This window comes from Hippopotamus amphibius, chromosome 14, assembly GCF_030028045.1.
Source record: "Hippopotamus amphibius kiboko isolate mHipAmp2 chromosome 14, mHipAmp2.hap2, whole genome shotgun sequence".
NCBI classification, from domain to species: domain Eukaryota; kingdom Metazoa; phylum Chordata; class Mammalia; order Artiodactyla; family Hippopotamidae; genus Hippopotamus; species Hippopotamus amphibius.
In genome coordinates, this window is record NC_080199.1 from 56,102,273 (window position 1) to 56,120,151 (window position 17,879).

The following is a 17,879-nucleotide window of genomic DNA, read 5'->3' on the forward strand; positions in this document are numbered from 1 at the left end:
TGTCGAGGTGGGGGAGGGGGAGAGGAGGTCTTTCAAACTTCCCATGTGGTCTGAAACAGATTCTCCATCAGGCATCACAATGACATCTACAGTGTGGGATTGTTAGGCATTCTCCTGGCAGCAGCTGCTCTGGTGGATTCCTGTCTACTCACTTCACGTCCCCTCCCCCAGATGGACCACACACCTCATGCCTCACCTCTCTTTGTGTAAATAATAACATGAAGTGAACGACTTAAATGACAGTGGAGGACCTCAAGACTTTTCATGCAGTTTTTCAGTGTGACTCTTAGAAACCACTAAAATATTTTAGGGCTTTACTTCAACTAACCGTATACCATGCCAGGGTATTCACAAATCATCAAGAATTCATCAGGACTTCTCTGGTGGTGCAGTGGTTAAGAATCCGCCTGCCAATGCAGGGGTCACGGGTTCGAGCCCTGGTCCGGGAAGATCCACATGCCGTGGAGCAACTAAGCCCGTGTGCTACAACTACTGAGCCTGTGCTCTAAAGCCCGCAAGCCACAACTACTGAGCCCGAGTGCTGCAACTACTGAAGCCCGAGCACCTAGAGACCATGCTCTGCAACAAGAGAAGCCATCATACTATGAAACCTGTGCACCACAACGAAGAGTAGCCTCTGCTCGCCACAACTAGAGAAAGCCCACGTGCAGCAACAAAGACCCAATGCAGCCAATAAATAAATACATAAATAAAAATTCATCAGTATTTCAGTATTATATAAAGTGTGTTTTATCAATATTCTGAAGCATGGACACATATGCTGGAAATGCTACTTGTTATATCCAAATCTTAGAGCTATACAATGCACATTGGTGTGTTAAAGGTTATGCTGTGTACTTGAAAGTTATTCAATAAATAAGCTTGTTTAATTTTATTTAAACCACTGCTTCTTCAATTTTGTGGGTTAAAAAAACCCTTTGAGGCATAATGGCTATGAACATGTTGTAGAAAGGGGGTTCTGTGGAACACTCTTTGAGAAATGCTAGCCTACCCTATTTCTTATGTTAAACTCTAGTTATGTTATCATCTAACCAAGCTTAACAGATTAAGTGTGAAGTGTAAACAATATAATGCTGTGAGTTAGCAGTTTAGGAAGCATCTAAGTGATTCCTTTCACCTTTCCTCTTGGAAATTTATTTATACAAACCCTTCCTAATTAACAAGAAAACCATAATGTAATTTCTAATTCATATGAATTAATTAAGAAAAACGATGGTTGAGTTTTAATACATGGCAGAGCTTTTGAAATAAGGAACAGTTTGGTTCCTTTAAAAAGAAGAAGACAAGTGTGTACATATTTAAGGAAATAAAATAATATAATGAAAGAAAGTTAAATTTGGTAGTATATAGAATATATTAAAAGAAGAATTTTTTTAAAGCATGCCACAACCAGGGGGGAAGAAAAAAAGCCTGACCATGATATCATGGCCACCAATGTAAACTGAAATGAAGTCAGTAGCTTAGGCCTATAGCCAAGGGGGAAAAAAAAAGAAAAAACTATTGGATTGTAACTGCTGACAATTTTCCACAAAGGTAAACAATTTTAAGGAGTCAAATAATTGAGCAGAACCCAAGTTCAGATTATATGCTTCATTAAAATTTGTGGTCAGTGAACAGAACATTCTCAAGTGGCTCAAGCCTGGACTCATTTTGTATCATGTACACACATTCGCATGCAGAGTCATGGTGATGAAACACCAACGAGAGATAAGAGCCAAATACAGCTAGCCTCATGAAGATACCAGAGAAGCGGTGGGGGATGTGGCCTCAGAACCCACAACATGGGCCCGTGGGTGTCGACAGATTGGGTGCAAAAAGGGGGTGCCTTCTGTAGTGCTGTAAGCATTTTGCAGTTAACCACATATCCTATTTAACTCCTAGAAGCCAGTCTATCTGACGACTTACAGGTGGAGAATCAGTAGCCTCTACAGCAGAGTTAGGCATTAGCCTAAGTGATTAATTAGAAAATATATGGCTCTAACTCCCTGCCTTGGAAATAAACAAGTGAGTGTTAAGCATTACCATTATATATGTAATAATTTTATATAATTATATATGTATATATATGTAATATATACAATAATACATAATATATGTAATTTTACATAAAATTTTAATTGGCTTTTAATGGGGAGTTTACATCTAAGTCCCCAGGGAAGAGTACAAAGTTTTCCTTATTTTCATTTTCAGATCTGTTCATTAGTGGCAACAAAATGCGGATGCTATTTTATGACCTTTAGAAAAGACAGAGGCTACTATGGAAAATATGTAACCCAATGAGACGAGATTCTTTACTTAAAACCTTCCTGACTGTTGTAAAGATCAGCATGAAGCAGGGTGGGGGGAGTCTCGGTATGTATAATGACACATGTGATGGCTTCCGAAAGAATGAAACCTCATATACTATGCTAATGCCAAATTTAAAAATTGCTCCAGGGTAGAAATTTAAAAATCTAATATTATATATGAAAATTTAAGAAAGAAGGAATTTGAAGAGAGAGAGATTAGTCTATAGTTTAGAAATAGACTATAAAATAGGAACTCTCCTAGACGTGGCAAAGTAATGGTTAGCATTGTAGGTGCAATAGCATTTATTTTTAGACAGGTCTTGATCATGTTTAGCATCCACTTCTTGCCTGGTCTATATTTAGAACCAGGCATATTCAGCAACTAGACATGAATATGGAGGTAGGTGGAATTTGCAACTCTGATACTTACTTATTTGTACCCTTATTTTAGAGGAGGAAGAGGTCCTATTATAGATAACCTATTACCACACTGTGAAGACTTGCCTGTTGGAAACAAGTCCTGGTATTTGTATTCTCTTTCTATATCACAATCTAGTCAAGTGGTTGTTTTACAATATGTACCAGACAAATAAAATAAATCAAATTTATTAAAATAGCCTGTATTCAAAAACCTATGCTCCTTTCTAATATATAGCCAGCCTATGGCTGAAGTTCAGTGTTCTTAAAAATCACTACATTGAGACTGGCATAACATTGTGAATCAGCTATATTTCAATTAAAAAAAATCATTAAATTGAGTTGGGAAAATGTTTTCCATGAAAATGCTTTAGCTCTATGAGGATACAGTAGGAATTTCCAGGGAAAGATACTAAGGAACTCTCATACCTCTTCATTGATAAAATCTCTGTTTTTTTTTTTTAATTTTAACATTGTGGTGAAATATGCATAACATAAAATTTTCCATCTTAGCCATGTTTACGTGCACAGTTCAGGGGTATTAAGTACATTCACATTGTCATGCAACCGTCACCACCATCCATTCACGGAACTCTTCATCTTGTAAAACTGAAACTCCGTAGCCATTAAACAAGTTCCCATTCCCCTCCTGTCTCTATAAATTTGACCACTCTGGGTACTTCCTATAAGTCAAGTCATGCAGTATTTGTGTTTTTTTGGCTGGCTTATTTCACTTAGCATGTTTTCAAGGTTTATCCATGTTGTAGCCTGTACCTACAATCTCCCATTTCAGTAGCTGGAAAAAAGGTAGCCACAGTCCCTTAATCTTTTCATATCTATATAACATTTCATATCAATTTACTTTAAAGGGACTTCAGAAAGTTTGCCTGGTATATGATTTGAGTCCCCCTTTAAGAGAAACCCAAAGGAACAAAACAGTGTTAGTGGTGGTGGTGGGCTAAGTATATAATAAACAGGAAAAGGCAGGAGAAAAAGAGGCAATTTTGACTCTGGGTAAAAGATCATTTGCTCTACTCTCAGATTTTCTGGATCCACAGATTTGGATGAAGTCCCAGAATCAATATTTTTAAGAGCCTTTAAAAAAAAAACAAGAATGCAGCGAATACAAGTTCTTCTTTGTATTCCACTGCATTAGTTCTACCTGTGACTTTCACCCACTGTCAGTTGCTGCATAGATAAAGCCAAGTCATCCTCTTTGACAGCCTTTCAAAATTTGACTTGGTCTCCTCTTCTTGAGGCAAAACACCTCAATTTTGCTGAAGTGTCAGACTTTATTTTATGTGGTTTTCTAGCCCTTTAACATCCAATTTGCTTTCCTTTAGACATCCATTAGGTGGTTGATACCCATTCAAAATAAAGCGTCCACAACTGCAGCTTGTTCAACATCATTTCCCAAGATTCTTCCTGGGCTAAGCACAATTCTGAGATGGCAGTTGGAATTAAGGTTACTAATCAGTTGAAAGTAAGATTATCCAGGTTAGCCTAACCTAAGCACACGAGCCCATTAAAGGCAATGAGTTTTCTCCTCCTAGTTGCAGAAGTAATAGTCAGAAAGATTCAAAGCAAGAGAGGGATCCTTGTTTGGGGTGGGGGGAGAGGTTCTGCATTGCTGAAATGGAGGGGGCCACATGGCAAGACCTGCGAGTAGCCTATAGGAGCTGAGAGTGGTCCCCAGCCAAAAGCCAGCAAGAAAGCAGAGACCTTGTCTTATAACCTCAAGTTCTACAGGTGCCAACAACCTGAGGGAACATGGAAACAGATCTTTCCCTAGCCAAGCCTCCAGGTGAAGTTACAGCCAGCCAACACCCTGATTTTAGTCTCAGGATATTTATGTATTTATCACCCTTTAGTCCTCCAAATGGAGAACCCAGTTGAAACATGCCAGACTCCTAAAAAACAGAAACTGTGAGCTGATAAATGGGTGGTGCTTTAAGCCACTAAACTTGGGGTAGTTTGTTACACACCAATAGGTACCGAATACGTTGCCCCTTCTATTTCATGTTCCAACAATACTTATCTGCTTGCAGCTCCTGAACACAGCTTGCTCTCTTAGGCTTACATACTTTTGTCCATGATGGTTCCTTGCCTGGGGAATCCCCCCTTGTCTGATTAGATGGACAAACTCTACTCTTCATGCTCAAGACACATCTCAGGCACAACTGCCACCAGACAATTCCACTACCTTCCCCAGGGAGACTTACTGTGTATTAGGCCCTTCTGACTGTAGGAATTGGAGAGCCCTGAAAAACGCCACTAGCTTCAGTTAACAACTTCAAGATTTTGTGGGAAAAAAAAGATTATGAGGGCTGAATTTGAGAATAAGTGTCTGAAAACATCATAGATATTTTTTATATTCTCTAAAATAATGCAAGCAGTTTACCACATATAATAACAATGATATTCTACACATCATATTAGTAATAATTGGCAGTCTGCTTTTGTGTTTATCACCCTTTGCTAAGTAGAAACTTTTAAGTATTTCCTCCCTCTACAAGTTTTAGTGAGATGCTTGTAAATTCCTCCTGTTTTTGTTCCATAGAGTTGGGTGTGTGTGTGTGTGTGTGTGTGTGGTCAGTGTCACCTAAATAGTCTATGATTTTTATAACTTTTAACTTTGAGATTTTTTCTCTTCTTCCTGCCTCCTTGATTCTGCAGATAGTTTTAGTCTAGACAAGAGCAAAGCAGAGTCTTGGTTCTTTAGGGATTGGGGTACTGGTAAAATAAAGACAAAACTTCCACATGGAAAATCAATTCTGTGACCCAATTACCAGAAGTAGGCCACAGGCGGTGGTTAGGTCTTGAATACAGTTTTTAAAACTGGAGCAAGTCAGAAATTCCGTGTCATTCTACCCATCTACTTGTGCGAGTATGCAAATATATACATGCAAGGTTGTTAATGGCAGCATTGTTGGTAATAGCGAAAGCCTTAGAAACAACCAAATGCTCACCAGTGGGGACTTGGTTTTATAAATGGCAGTATGTTCAACCAAGGGAAAATTTTGCAGCTCTAAAAATCAATGAGGTACCTAGCTCATATGAGCTGATGTGGAAAGATTTCCAAAATGTTTAATTGAAAAAATGAAATACAGGACAACATGAACAATTTGATATTACCAGTGCAAAGAGAAGGATATTTCTCTCACACACACACACACACCTGTGTGTGTATATTAGTGAGTCTCTATTCAGGGAGAAAAAAACCCACTTGAAGTATTTCAGACAGAGGAGATTTAATATAGGCATTGGTTAAAAACTGTTGTAGAGCCAAAAAAAGAAAGACAAATTTACCCAAAGGTGAGCAACTTTAGGAAACCACTAACACCTGGTGGAGGAAAAGGAAAAGTTATTTAACTGCCTTCGTAGTTGCTGTGGTGCTGAGCTGTTGGAGGATCTTTCTAGGATAAAACCTGAATACTCCACATCTCAACCATAACTTTCCTTTCACGTGCTTTCTTTTTCCTTTTGGGCTCCCATTAGGCTCAGAGATGGTCTTAAAATGGCAGTCTGTCATTATTACACATTTTAAGGACTTAGTACACTGTGAAAAGGGAAGGGATCTTACATCAATACTTTGATTTGTTTATTTGTTTGTTTTTAGATTAAGCTTAGACTTGGTTTCCTCTAGGAAACCTCCTCTTCCTCCCCCACCCCAAGATCAAGTTAAGAGCCCCTTGATACTCTCTGTAGCAAATACCTGTGATCCCTATGCCACGTCCTCTTGGCCTACCCGGGGACAGTTTTATGTGCTTTGCCCCCTGCCCACATCAAGTCCTCTCTGAAATGTCTCTGCACTTTGCTGCCTTGGAGCTTGCTCTGGATCAATGAGAAACTGCTCAGCCTGGTTGCAGAAGCAATGTGCAAGTGTGGCAGAAGCTAATATCCCCAGAGGCAACCCCCAATTAGTAGGGGACAAGAGTCAGAGGATTGTCCAGTGTGGTGATCTCAGGCCTTTTCCACACAGTTACATAGAGAGTCTTCAGTGGGACTATGCCCCCGAGGACATCCTTTTAACTTTTCTCCTTCTTTCTCTCCTTCACCCACTTATTCACCTCTGCTTCTTGGCATGACCACTCAAATAAACTACCTGTACCCCAATTTTTTTCTTAGGCTCTGATATAGGTGGATGGAGTTACCCAAACTAGGACATGCTCTAATAGCATCCAGTCTACACTGCTGTCATAGCATTTATTATATTGAATTATCATCAAAGCTTTACCTTTTTCAGCTTTGCCACTTTGAAATGCCAGGATTTCACTGACATTGTGGATTACAATAGACGTTATGCAAATATGTAAAGGCAGGTAGGAGACAGAGAAGGAGGAGAGAGATGAAGAGAGAAAGAAAAGAAATTCAGAAAGAAGGAAGACAAATCTTCGGCCATAACACTTGCTTAGTGCTGGCTATTTCTACTTTTATACCTTTCGCTTTGTGAAGGTAAAAAATTTGAATAACGCGTTGCAAATGTAGGATATTTTTGGAAAGTCCTCTGAAAAGTAGGACACAGACACAGGGTGGGCTTTTGATTTGTTTTTCTGTTGATAAAGTGATCAGGAGACTCAACCCCTCCTTGGAACTGTGACACACCGTCTCAGACTAGTCGTGAACAAAGGCAGAGCAATAGTTCTTTGGGGGACCTGACTAGAACAAAGTACCCATGAGACAGTGATAAAGATGGAATCAGCACAGGCACTGCCCTGGAACTGTTTTCAACTTCCTCAGGACGTTTGTAAGCGAAATGGAATACAGGAGGTGGCAGACAAAGTAGGCTAGACTCAGGGGGGATTAAAAAACCTGATGACTCCTTTACTGGAATTTCACAGATGATTTCTTCAAAACAACTTTAAAGAGAATAAGCTTCACTAGTGAATAATGTGATGCCTGAGCGTATAATTATTTATGAAGTTCTCATCACAGTGGCACCTAAATACTTCAGAGATATTTGATGCATGGCCTAGATGCCTCCAGGGCTTTATTAGACCTTTTTTCAGGGTGCATTTATAGATGTAATAAAGGCAGATATCTAATGGATTCACGTTCAAAGAACAAAACAAAAGAAACTCACTGCCAAGGCACTTGTAAATGTTCCGTTGTTTCATACTACCCGAGTACCAATCTCAGGAGAAGGAACTGGAATAGAGCACAAATAAATGGGCCAGAAGCTCTTGGTCTCTGAAGGGGATTAGTGCCAGGGAAGAAAATAGTAATTTAGGAGAAGTAAGAATTAGTCATAACACACACTTATAACTCTCTTTCGATTATTCCTTTTCCTTTTAAATTTATTTTTAATTGCTTTAAAATTAAAATTAAATCAATTTTAATTTTTAATCATTTAAAACTTAACTTTCCTTTCTTCCATTTTAATGTTATTTATTCCACTATTCTTTCCCCAGAAGTTCTTTTGTTTATGATCAGAAAATCTAGATGGGGACTTTCCTGGTGATGCAGTGGTTAAGAATAAGCCTGCCAATGCACGGGACACAGGTTCAATTCCTGGTCCAGGAAGATCCCACATGCCATGGAGCACTAGAGCCTGTGAGCCACAACTACTGAGCCCACATGCCGCAACTACTGAAGCCTGCGTTCCTGGAGCCCATGCTCCGCAACAAGAGAAGCCACCTCAATGAGAAGCCTGCACATCGCAACAAAGAGTAGCCTCTGCTTGCCACAACTACAGAAAGCCTCTGCGCAGCAACTAAGACCCAATGCAGCCATAAAGATGATAGATGATAGATGATAGATAGGTAGATAGATAGATAGATAGATAGGTAGATATAGATGATAGATAGACGATAGACAGTTTTTTAAAAAATGAATGCTTAAAAAAAAAACAAACCTAGATGCTGGGGGGATACTTGGTGCTCATCATTTCCCTTTTTTTTTTTTTTCAGATCTTTATTGGAGTATAATTGCTTTACACTGTTGTGCCAGTTTCCACTGGACGACAAAGTGAATCAGCTGTATTTATACATATAACCCCATATCACCTCCCTCTTGAGGCTCCCTCCTATCCTCCCTATCCCACCCCTCTAGGTCATCACCCATCACTGAGTTGATCTCCCTGGGTTACACAGCAGCTTCCCACTAGCTATCTATTTTACATTTGATAGTGTGTATATGTTAATGCTCCTCTCTCACTTCGTCCCAGCTTCCCCTTTCCTGCCACCCTCCATCCTGTGTCCTCAAGTCCACTCTCTACACCTGCATCTTTATTCTTGCCTTGCCACTGGTTTCATCAGTACCATTTTTTTGTTGTTTTTTTAAGAACTTTTATTGATATATAGTTGACATACAATATACTGCATATATTTAAAGTGTACAATTTGATTTTTTTTCTTATTAGTAATGAATATATGGCAATCTCAGTGTCCCATCCTACCCCTACCCCCCCAACTTTCCCCGCTTCATGTCCATATGTTTGTTCTCTATATCTGTGTCTCTATTTCTGCCTTGCAAACTGGCTGATCTGTACCATTTTTCTATATTCTGCATATACGCATTAATATATGATATTTGTTTTACTCTTTCTGACTTACTTCAATCTGTATGACAGTCTCTAGGTCCATCCATGTCTCTACAAATGTCCCAATTTTGTTTCTCTTTATGGCTGAGTAATATTCCATTGTATATATGTACCACATCTTCTTTATCCATTCATCTGTTGATGGGCATTTAGGTTGCTTCCGTGACCTGGCTATTGTAAATAGTGCTGCAATGAACATTGGGGTGCATGTGTCTTTTTGGATTATGATTTTCTCTGGATATATGCCCAGTAGTGGGATTGCTGGGTCATATGGTAACTCTATTTTTAGTTTTTTATGGAACCTCCATACTGTTCTCCACAGGGGCTGTATCAATTTACATTCCCACCAACAGTGCAAGAGGGTTCCCTTTTCTCCCCATCCTCTCCAGCATATATTGTTTGTAGATTTTCTGGTGATGCCCATTCTAACTGGTGTAAGGTGAAACCTCATTGTAGTTTTGATTTGCATTTCTCTAAGAATTAGTGATGTTGAGCAGCTTTTCATGTGCCTCTTGGCCATCTGTATGTCTTCTTTGGAGAAATGCCTTTTTAGATCTTCTACTCATTTTTTGATTGGGTTGTTTGTTTTTTTGATATTGAGCTGTATGTACTATTTATATATTTTGGAGATTAAATCTTTGTCTGTTGATTCGTTTGCAAATATTTTCTCCCATTCTGAGGGTTGTCTTTTCGCCTTGTTTATAGCTTCCTTTGCTGTGAAAAAGCTTTTAAGTTTCATTAGGTCCCACTTTTTTATGTTTGTTTTCATTTCCATTATTCTACGAGGTGGGTCAAAGAGGATCTTGCTTTGATTTATCTCATAGACTGTTCTGCCTGTGTTTTCCTCTAGGAGTTTTATAGTGTCAGGCCTTACGTTTAGATCTTTAATCCATTTTGAGTTTTTTTTTTGTATGGTGTTAGGAAGTGTTCTAATTTCATTCTTTTACATGTAGCTGTCTGGTTTTCCCAGCACCACTTTTCTCCATTGTATATTCTTGCCTCTTTTGTCAAAGATAAGGTGACCGTATGTACGTGGGTTTATCTCTGGGCTCTCTATCCTGTTCCATTGATCCATATTTCTGTTTTTGTGCCAGTACCATACTGTCTTTTCTTTTTTTTTTTTTTGAGTTTTGTGAATTTTAATAAATGCATACAGTCATATAACAATCACCACAATCAAGATACAGAATTTTCTCATCACCCCCCAAAATTCCCCTGCGCTACCCCATCGTAGTCAACCTCTTCCCTCGTCCTTATCACCTGGGAACCATGAATCTGTTTTGTTTTGTTTTTTTCCTAGTTGTTCTGTCTCACCATACTGTCTTGATCACTGTAGCTTTGTAGTATAATCTGAAGTCAGGGAGCCTGATTCCTCCAGCTCCATCTTTCCTTCTCAAGATTACTTTGGCTATTCAGAGTCTTTTATGGTTCCATACAAATTGTATAATTTCTCATTCTAGTTCTGTGAAAAATGCCATTGGTAATTTGATAGGAATTGTGTGGAATCTGTAAATTGCTTTGGGTAGTACAGTCATTTTCACAATGTTGATTCTTCCAATCCAAGAATATGGTATATCTCTCCAACTGTTTGTATCGTCTTTGATTTCTTTCATCAGTGTCTTATAGTTTTCTGCATACAAGTCTTTTGCCTCCTTAGGTAGGTTTATTCCTAGGTATATTATTCTTTTTGTTGCAATGGTAAATGGAAGTGTTCCCTTAATTTCTCTTTCTGATTTTTCATTGTTAGTGTATAGGAATGCAAGAGATTTCTGTGCATTAATTTTCTATCCTGCTACTTTACTAAATTCATCGATTAGCACTAGTAGTTTTCTGGTAGCATCTTTAGGATTTTCTATGTATAATATCATATCATCTGCCAAGAGTAACAATTTTACTTCTTCTTTTCCAATTTGGATTCTTTTTATTTCATTTTCTTCTCTAATTGCTGTGGCTAAAACTTCCAAAACTATGTTGAATAATAATGGTGAGAGTGGGCACCCTTGTTTTGTTCCTGTTCTCATAGGGAATGCTTTCCATTTTTCACCATTAAGAATGATGTTTGCTGTTGGTTTGTTGTATATGGCTTTTATTATGTTGAGGTAGTTTCCTTCTATGCCCACTTTCTGGAGAGTTTTTATCACAAATGGGTGTTGAATTTTGTCGAAAGTTTTTTCTGCATCTATTGAGAGTATCATATCGTTTTTATCCTTCAACTTGCTAATATGGTATATCACATTGATTGATTTGTGTATATTAAAGAATCCTTGCACTCCAGGGGTAAACCCCACTTGATCATGGTGTATGATCTTTTTAACCTGCTGTTGGATTCTGTTTGCTAGTATTTTGTTGAGTAGTTTTGCATCTATATTCATCAGTGATATTGGCCTGTCATTTTCTTTTTTTGCGACATCTTTGTCTGATTTTGGTATCAGAGTGATGAATGGGAGTGTTCCTCCTTCTGCTATATCATCATTTCCTTTTGAAGAGACATATGAAGTTAACAGATATTCCATTCCTAGCCTGTTCCACAGAGGCAAAGACTATCTATAGAGAAGGATTTTCACACAAAAATGAAGGTTTTAAAAACTTAAAATACAGCTCTATTTGGTCTGTGAGCTATAAACAGCAGGAAACCTACAAGGTTCTAAAACCTGCTTTTCCCCTTTTATTGTCTCTATCTTACAAAGCTTTGTGTGTTCCATCTTCAGAAGCTACCTCAAATCTTCTATTTCAGGGAAATTTACCTTTATATAGTGTGCAGCCCTTGGATTTTTATGACTTTACCCACAGATGTCACCCAGAAATGATGCATACCACCGAGTTCAATTTGCATCGTTACACAAAAGGGACTCTCCTTGGAAACCTTTTATGTGCTTCTAAAACATAATAGCATTTCAAAGAAATGTGTTCTTTTTAAGATAATAACTGCTGTTAACTCCCCCACTAGATCTTGCTGAAGAATTTGACAATTAACCCGGCTCACCACTGGCTTGACATGATTTGACAGTGATTTAACTCTTTTGGGAAATGTTTTTCTTTAACTTGTACTAAGCATTTTTTTTTTCTTTTCATTGTATTTTGGTGTGTTTGAATTTCATCTCTACTCTTCCTCTACACTTATCCCCTGGGGTAGGAATCCATTTTTGGTTATGTATGTTTGTGGTTCTTAAGAGCATACAATCATTGTGTTATAAGCTGAATTTATCTCTCCCAAATTCATATGCGAAAGACCTAATCCCCAGTACTTCAAAATGCAACTGTATTTGGAGACAGGGCCTTAAAGAGGTAATTAAGTTAAAACGAGTTTGTTGGAATGTGCCTAATCCAATCTGACTGGTGTCCTTATAAGAAGAGGAAATTTGGACACAAAAAGAGACATGAGGAATGTACACACACAAAGCAAAGGCCATGTGAGGACACTGCAAGAAGACAGCCATCTGCAAGCCAAATGGAGAGGCCTCAGAGGAAACCAAACCTACCAATACCTTGATCATGAACTTCTAGACACCAGAACTGTGAGATGACACACTTCTAGAGTTTAAGGCACCCAGTCTGTGGTGTTCTGTTATGGCAGCCCTAGCAGACTGACACACATAGAATCCAAGTGGTCATTCCAACTTTGGCTTGAGGCTGTTCAGAGTCAAGGAATGGGCCACTTCTCACTACCTGTTCTATTTAGGGAAGTCCTTTGGGAAAGTACTTCCTTCTGTTCCGAGTAACTGCAATTTCTTGCAGTAGTTCCACTGCCTGAAATGACATCATGATATACAAACCATCCCCTAATCTCCACAGATGCCCAGTGCTTTCAAAATAAAATGACAACTAGTTGATTTAAAACGGCCTTGGGAATTCCCTGGCAGCCCACTGGTTAGGACTTGGAGCTTTCACTGTAGGGGCCTTGGTTTTGATCCCCGGTCAGGGAACTAAGATCCCACAAGCACACGGAGAGGCCCAAAGAAAAATGGCTTTAAATTTTTAAATGTTCAGGCAGTGCCTCTGAACTCCTTTAACTCCTCCCATCTTTGAGTCCTCCTGTCTCCACTACATCACCCAAGGCTGATTTCTTCCCGATTCTCTTGTTCTAGGCTGCCTTAACTACTATCTTGCTGGTCTTCCTGCCTACAGTTTTCAGAAATTATTACCCAAAAGAGATTATTTTATGACTGTTGGAGGGGTAAAATCCCTGTGGACTAATCACCCACCACTTTCACTATTATTATGTGTGAGATGAAATTGTAGTGAATAATGAGGCCTGACTCAAGGAGAGAAATAAGACACCTGGGGGCAGTTCGGGAGCACCAGATGGGAAAGACAAACCCTTTGGCTTGCACAGAAGGTGTGCGTTGCAGTAATCTCTAACGAGCCTGTTTCTGCCCCTGCCCCTGCCCCTGATGCTCACAGCAACCAATGATGACATTACATTCTAAATCATATTTGCGCGACCCTCCCTCCTCTGGCTTTCCCGTCGCACTCAGGGTAAAACCTGAGTCCCCATAATGGCACCCTGTGAGCTTTCTAACCTGTGTGACCTCCTGCTGTCATCAAACACCAGAGGCTCCCACACTGTGGCTTTTGCTCTTGTTATTCCCTGAGCTTGGAATTCATTCCCCCCAGATATGTGTCTAAACTTCGCTCAAATGACACTTTTCATTTTTCCACCCTCCCCCAGTTCCACCAAGAAGAAGAAGAGTATGGATGAGAATAACTGTAGTGATAGTGATAAAAGCATAGTTTTTCCTGCCATGTTTAACGTTTTACAAGCGGTCCCTCCACTCAGCACTCTGGGAAGAAGCACGGTTTAAATCATGGAAATGCAGTAGTTAAGGACACAGATGTACTTTTTTTTTTTAATTTATCTTATTGAAGTGTAGTTGATTTACAATGCTGCATTAATTTCTGCTGCACAGCAAAGTGATTCAGTTATACATATGTATACATTCTTTTTCATGTTCTTTTCCATTACGGTTTATCACAGGAAACTGAATATAGTTCCCTGTGCTCTACAGTAGGACCTTGTTGTGTATTCATTCTATATATAATAGTTTGCATCTGCTAATCCCAAACTCCCAATCCATCCCTCCCCGCCCCCCTTGGCAACCACAAGTCTGTTCTCTATGTCTGTGAATCTGTTTCTGTTTTGTAGATAAGTTCATTGGACACAGATGTCCTTTACTTTGCCACATGTACCACCCCTGGAAACTCACATGGTAAAAAATATTTCAAGGATGCTGATCAATTTTGGGGGCACTTATTTGCAAAGCTTGTTCCAATCAGACTTTTTAAAATGTTACATTTGGTGAAAATACTCTGTATGATACTGTAATGATAGATGCATGTTATGATACATTTGTCCAAGCCCATATAATGTCCAACAGTAAGAGCGAACTCTAGGTGACCTTTGGACTTTGGGTGGTTATAATGCATCAGTATCTGTTCAGCAATGGTAACAAAGGTACCACTGTTCTGGGGGATGTTGGTGGTGGAGGAGACCATGCATGTGTGGTGTGGGGTAGAGGATATATGGGAAATCTCTTACCTTCCCCTCAAGCTTGCTGTGAACCTAAAACCACTCTAAAAATTGTCTTTTAAAAGAGAATTTTATTTGCAAGCTTTTGTATGGATTAATATAAAAGAGTGAATGAATTAATATAATTGGATTGCTCAAGTCTTCATTCTTTTTTCCCTGGATCTAGGTCAAAAATTTAATTCTTATCTCATTGTCTCCTTACAGATGAGGTCCTCAAGGGACATCTGAGATAAACCTGATGGAGGGACTTCCCTGGTGCTGCAGTGATTAAGAATCTGTCTGCCAATGCAGGGGACACGGGTTCGATCCCTGATCTGGGAGGATCCCACATGCCGCGGAGCAATGAAGCCTGTGCGCCACAACTACTGAGCCTGCGCTCTAGAGCCCGTAAGCCACAACTACTGAAGTCCACACACCTTGTGCTCTGCAACAAGAGAAGCCACCTCAATGAGAAGCCTGCACACTGCAGCAAAAAGTAGCCCCCGCTTGCTGCAACTAGAGAAAGCCCGTGCGCAGCAACGAAGACCCAATGCAGCCAATTAATTAATTAATTTTAAAGAAACCAAAAACCTGATGGAGGGGCTCTCAGTGGACACTGCACCTACAACAGGTCTTGGGGTCTTCAAAGAGTCACCTAAGCCCCTTGCATAGTCACCTCTAAGGACATTTGTCTTGTCTCATTTGTGCTTCTTCGGACATTGAAATGGAGCATGTATCTCTTCTTTATCTGTCTCCTTGACTTCATGTACTCTGACCCTTTAAGGACAGCGTCTTTAAGAAAGATTATAAAATGAATACATGCTCAAAAATTCAAATGCGGGGAAGTGAAAGGTCCCTGCTGCCCCATTCCTTCACTTTCACACCCCAGAGGTGTCCCTCATTAAATTTATGAAATACCTTCCTGAGTTTCTCTATTGATAAACAAGCATATATCTATACATAGCAGGCATGATTATTTTCAGGACACTACATTCAGAAGTGCAAAAATGTAACTTTTAAAAAATAATATCTTTAGCTTTATTTTGAGCACCAGTTCTGTCCAGTGGGAGAAAATGTCATTTCGAAGGAAACGCAGGCATTTCAGGCTTTTCTCAGTCAATTGAGGAGCTTCCTCTGGCCTGGACTGTTGTTGTTCTACATTCCAGGGGGTTGGCTCAGAGGCCGTGTAGAGGAGTTGGCCAGCCGCACGTCAGACCTGCACACGCAGGCATCTACCCCGGTGCCCACCGCCACCCCTGGCTCTGGGCTGCTGCCCATCAGCCCTCCATATTGGCATCTGGTACAGGCCAGATGGCTGAAGCTGCATCTGCTGACAGTGTTGCCTCTGGCTGGCCCAGAGGTGTCAGCTGGCTGTTGATTCTTTACAGGCATCCTGAAGCTGCTCTCTGGGCCCAGCCCTCGAAGCTGCCTTACTTACAGGTGTCTCTCCTCTATCCTGTGCCAAGACAGCAAAAGGAACTTGATGGGGGCCCTAGACAGGAAACTGGGCACAGCTCCTCATCCTCTCGGACCCCCCCGGCTCTGTGGCTCAGCCCGTCTCCCACCAGATCGCTCTCTGCTTCTCCTTTCTCTCCTGGAGTATTTTTATCTACTATAAAGCAGGAAAACTGGCCCTTCTATCAACATGCATTCTTTCAAAGCTATTGTTTTACCTATTGTCTCGGCCAAAATTCTATTTTGAAACTAAAAAGCTGAGAATTGATTCTTTTGTTCTCTGTTCCATTGTGGCCCAGCTTCCCCAAGGCCTGGGCTGCCCTAGCTGTGGGGGGCGAGAGGCAGTGGCAGAGGAGGTGATGGTAGCCCAAGGGGGAGACATTAGTGAACACGTCAAAGGACTATGCCACCACATTTATAGATAGCCTTTTGTTCCCCCACAAGTATAATCTCTCTATTCGCACTGTTCTATAGCTTACTTTTTTCACTCAATGAAATATCGTAGATGTATTTCCAAATCAGTACATGTACGTCCGCCTCATACCACTTCACAGTTGCCTAATGTCATTGTTGGATATATACCATTGTTTACGTAATCAGTCCACTGTTGATGGACATTTAGGTAGTTCCAGATTTTGGCTCTTCAAACAAAGCAACAACGAGCATCCTTCTAAAGACATGTTTGACTATTTATATGAACTCTCCATGGTATACATGGCTAGAAATAAAACTGCTATACCACAGAGTATATCCATTTTACATCCTGGTTCTTTTTGCCACACTGTCTCTAAAACGTCAATTTCCTATAATAGTCCCCAGCACTAGACATTTGTCAAGGTAGAGATTGTTCTTAGTTTCTTTTCAGCTTCCTTTTTGCATGAATTGCTTGCTCATTTCATTGGACTATTTTCTTTCTCTCAGACATTTTGTTTTCTTATTGATTTGCATAAGATCTTTACATATGAAGGAAATTAAGCCTTTGAATATTTTCCTTAATATGCTTTGTTTTTAACTCTATACCTTTTCTTCTGTACAAAAGTTTAAATTTTGTGTGGAGTAAAGCCTATGAAATCTCTCAAATTTGTTCTTTTCTACATTTGGTGACTTACAAGAACAGCTTACTCCACTTTAATAATAAATGAATATTAATTTATATTTTATTATATTATTTTTTTCTTTTTCACACTTTATTCTATTGGAATTTATACAGGTGTAAGATATTAGGTATAAGATGGGAATATAATGTTATCTTTTTCCAAATGTTTCAATACCATTTATTGAATATTATATATTTTCCTATTTTGTACTTTTCAGGCAAAGGTACTAAATTTAGTCCTACAATTCAGTCAATAATTTTTGGATTATCCAGGTCACAGTCTTCTCTTCCTCCTCTTTTCCCAATGTTTTTGGTGATCATTTCCAGGAAGTAGGCAGCAGGTGCCTTTATGTGGATCTGAGAAAGCGAAGAGACCAAGGCAAATGACCCCACTTGTGTCTCCCTCCTCCCAAAGGGCAGAGGCTCCTGCAAATGAACACAAATGGATGCTCCTCAGAGAGGTCATGATTATTAAAGCTCACAGTTGCTGTTAGCGTTGTAAGGCTCCTTGTTGAAGTCTAAGTGTTACTGGTGACTCAGCAGACCCTTCTATTG

General features: G+C 39.6%; 1 long non-coding RNA gene across 2 annotated transcripts in view; it reads left to right on the forward strand.

The window, feature by feature from the left end:
- Positions 1 to 15,902, forward strand: part of LOC130835518 (uncharacterized) — a 55,439-nt gene extending 39,537 nt beyond the window's left edge. Inside the window, exons 4-5 of one of the 2 annotated variants that reach the window (XR_009048967.1) lie at positions 14,411 to 14,474; positions 14,999 to 15,902. This is a non-coding gene — a long non-coding RNA (uncharacterized LOC130835518). The remainder of the gene's footprint in view (positions 1 to 14,410; positions 14,475 to 14,998) is intronic. The other variant, XR_009048968.1, reaches the window with a different exon arrangement.
- Positions 15,903 to 17,879: the final 1,977 nt, after the last annotated feature.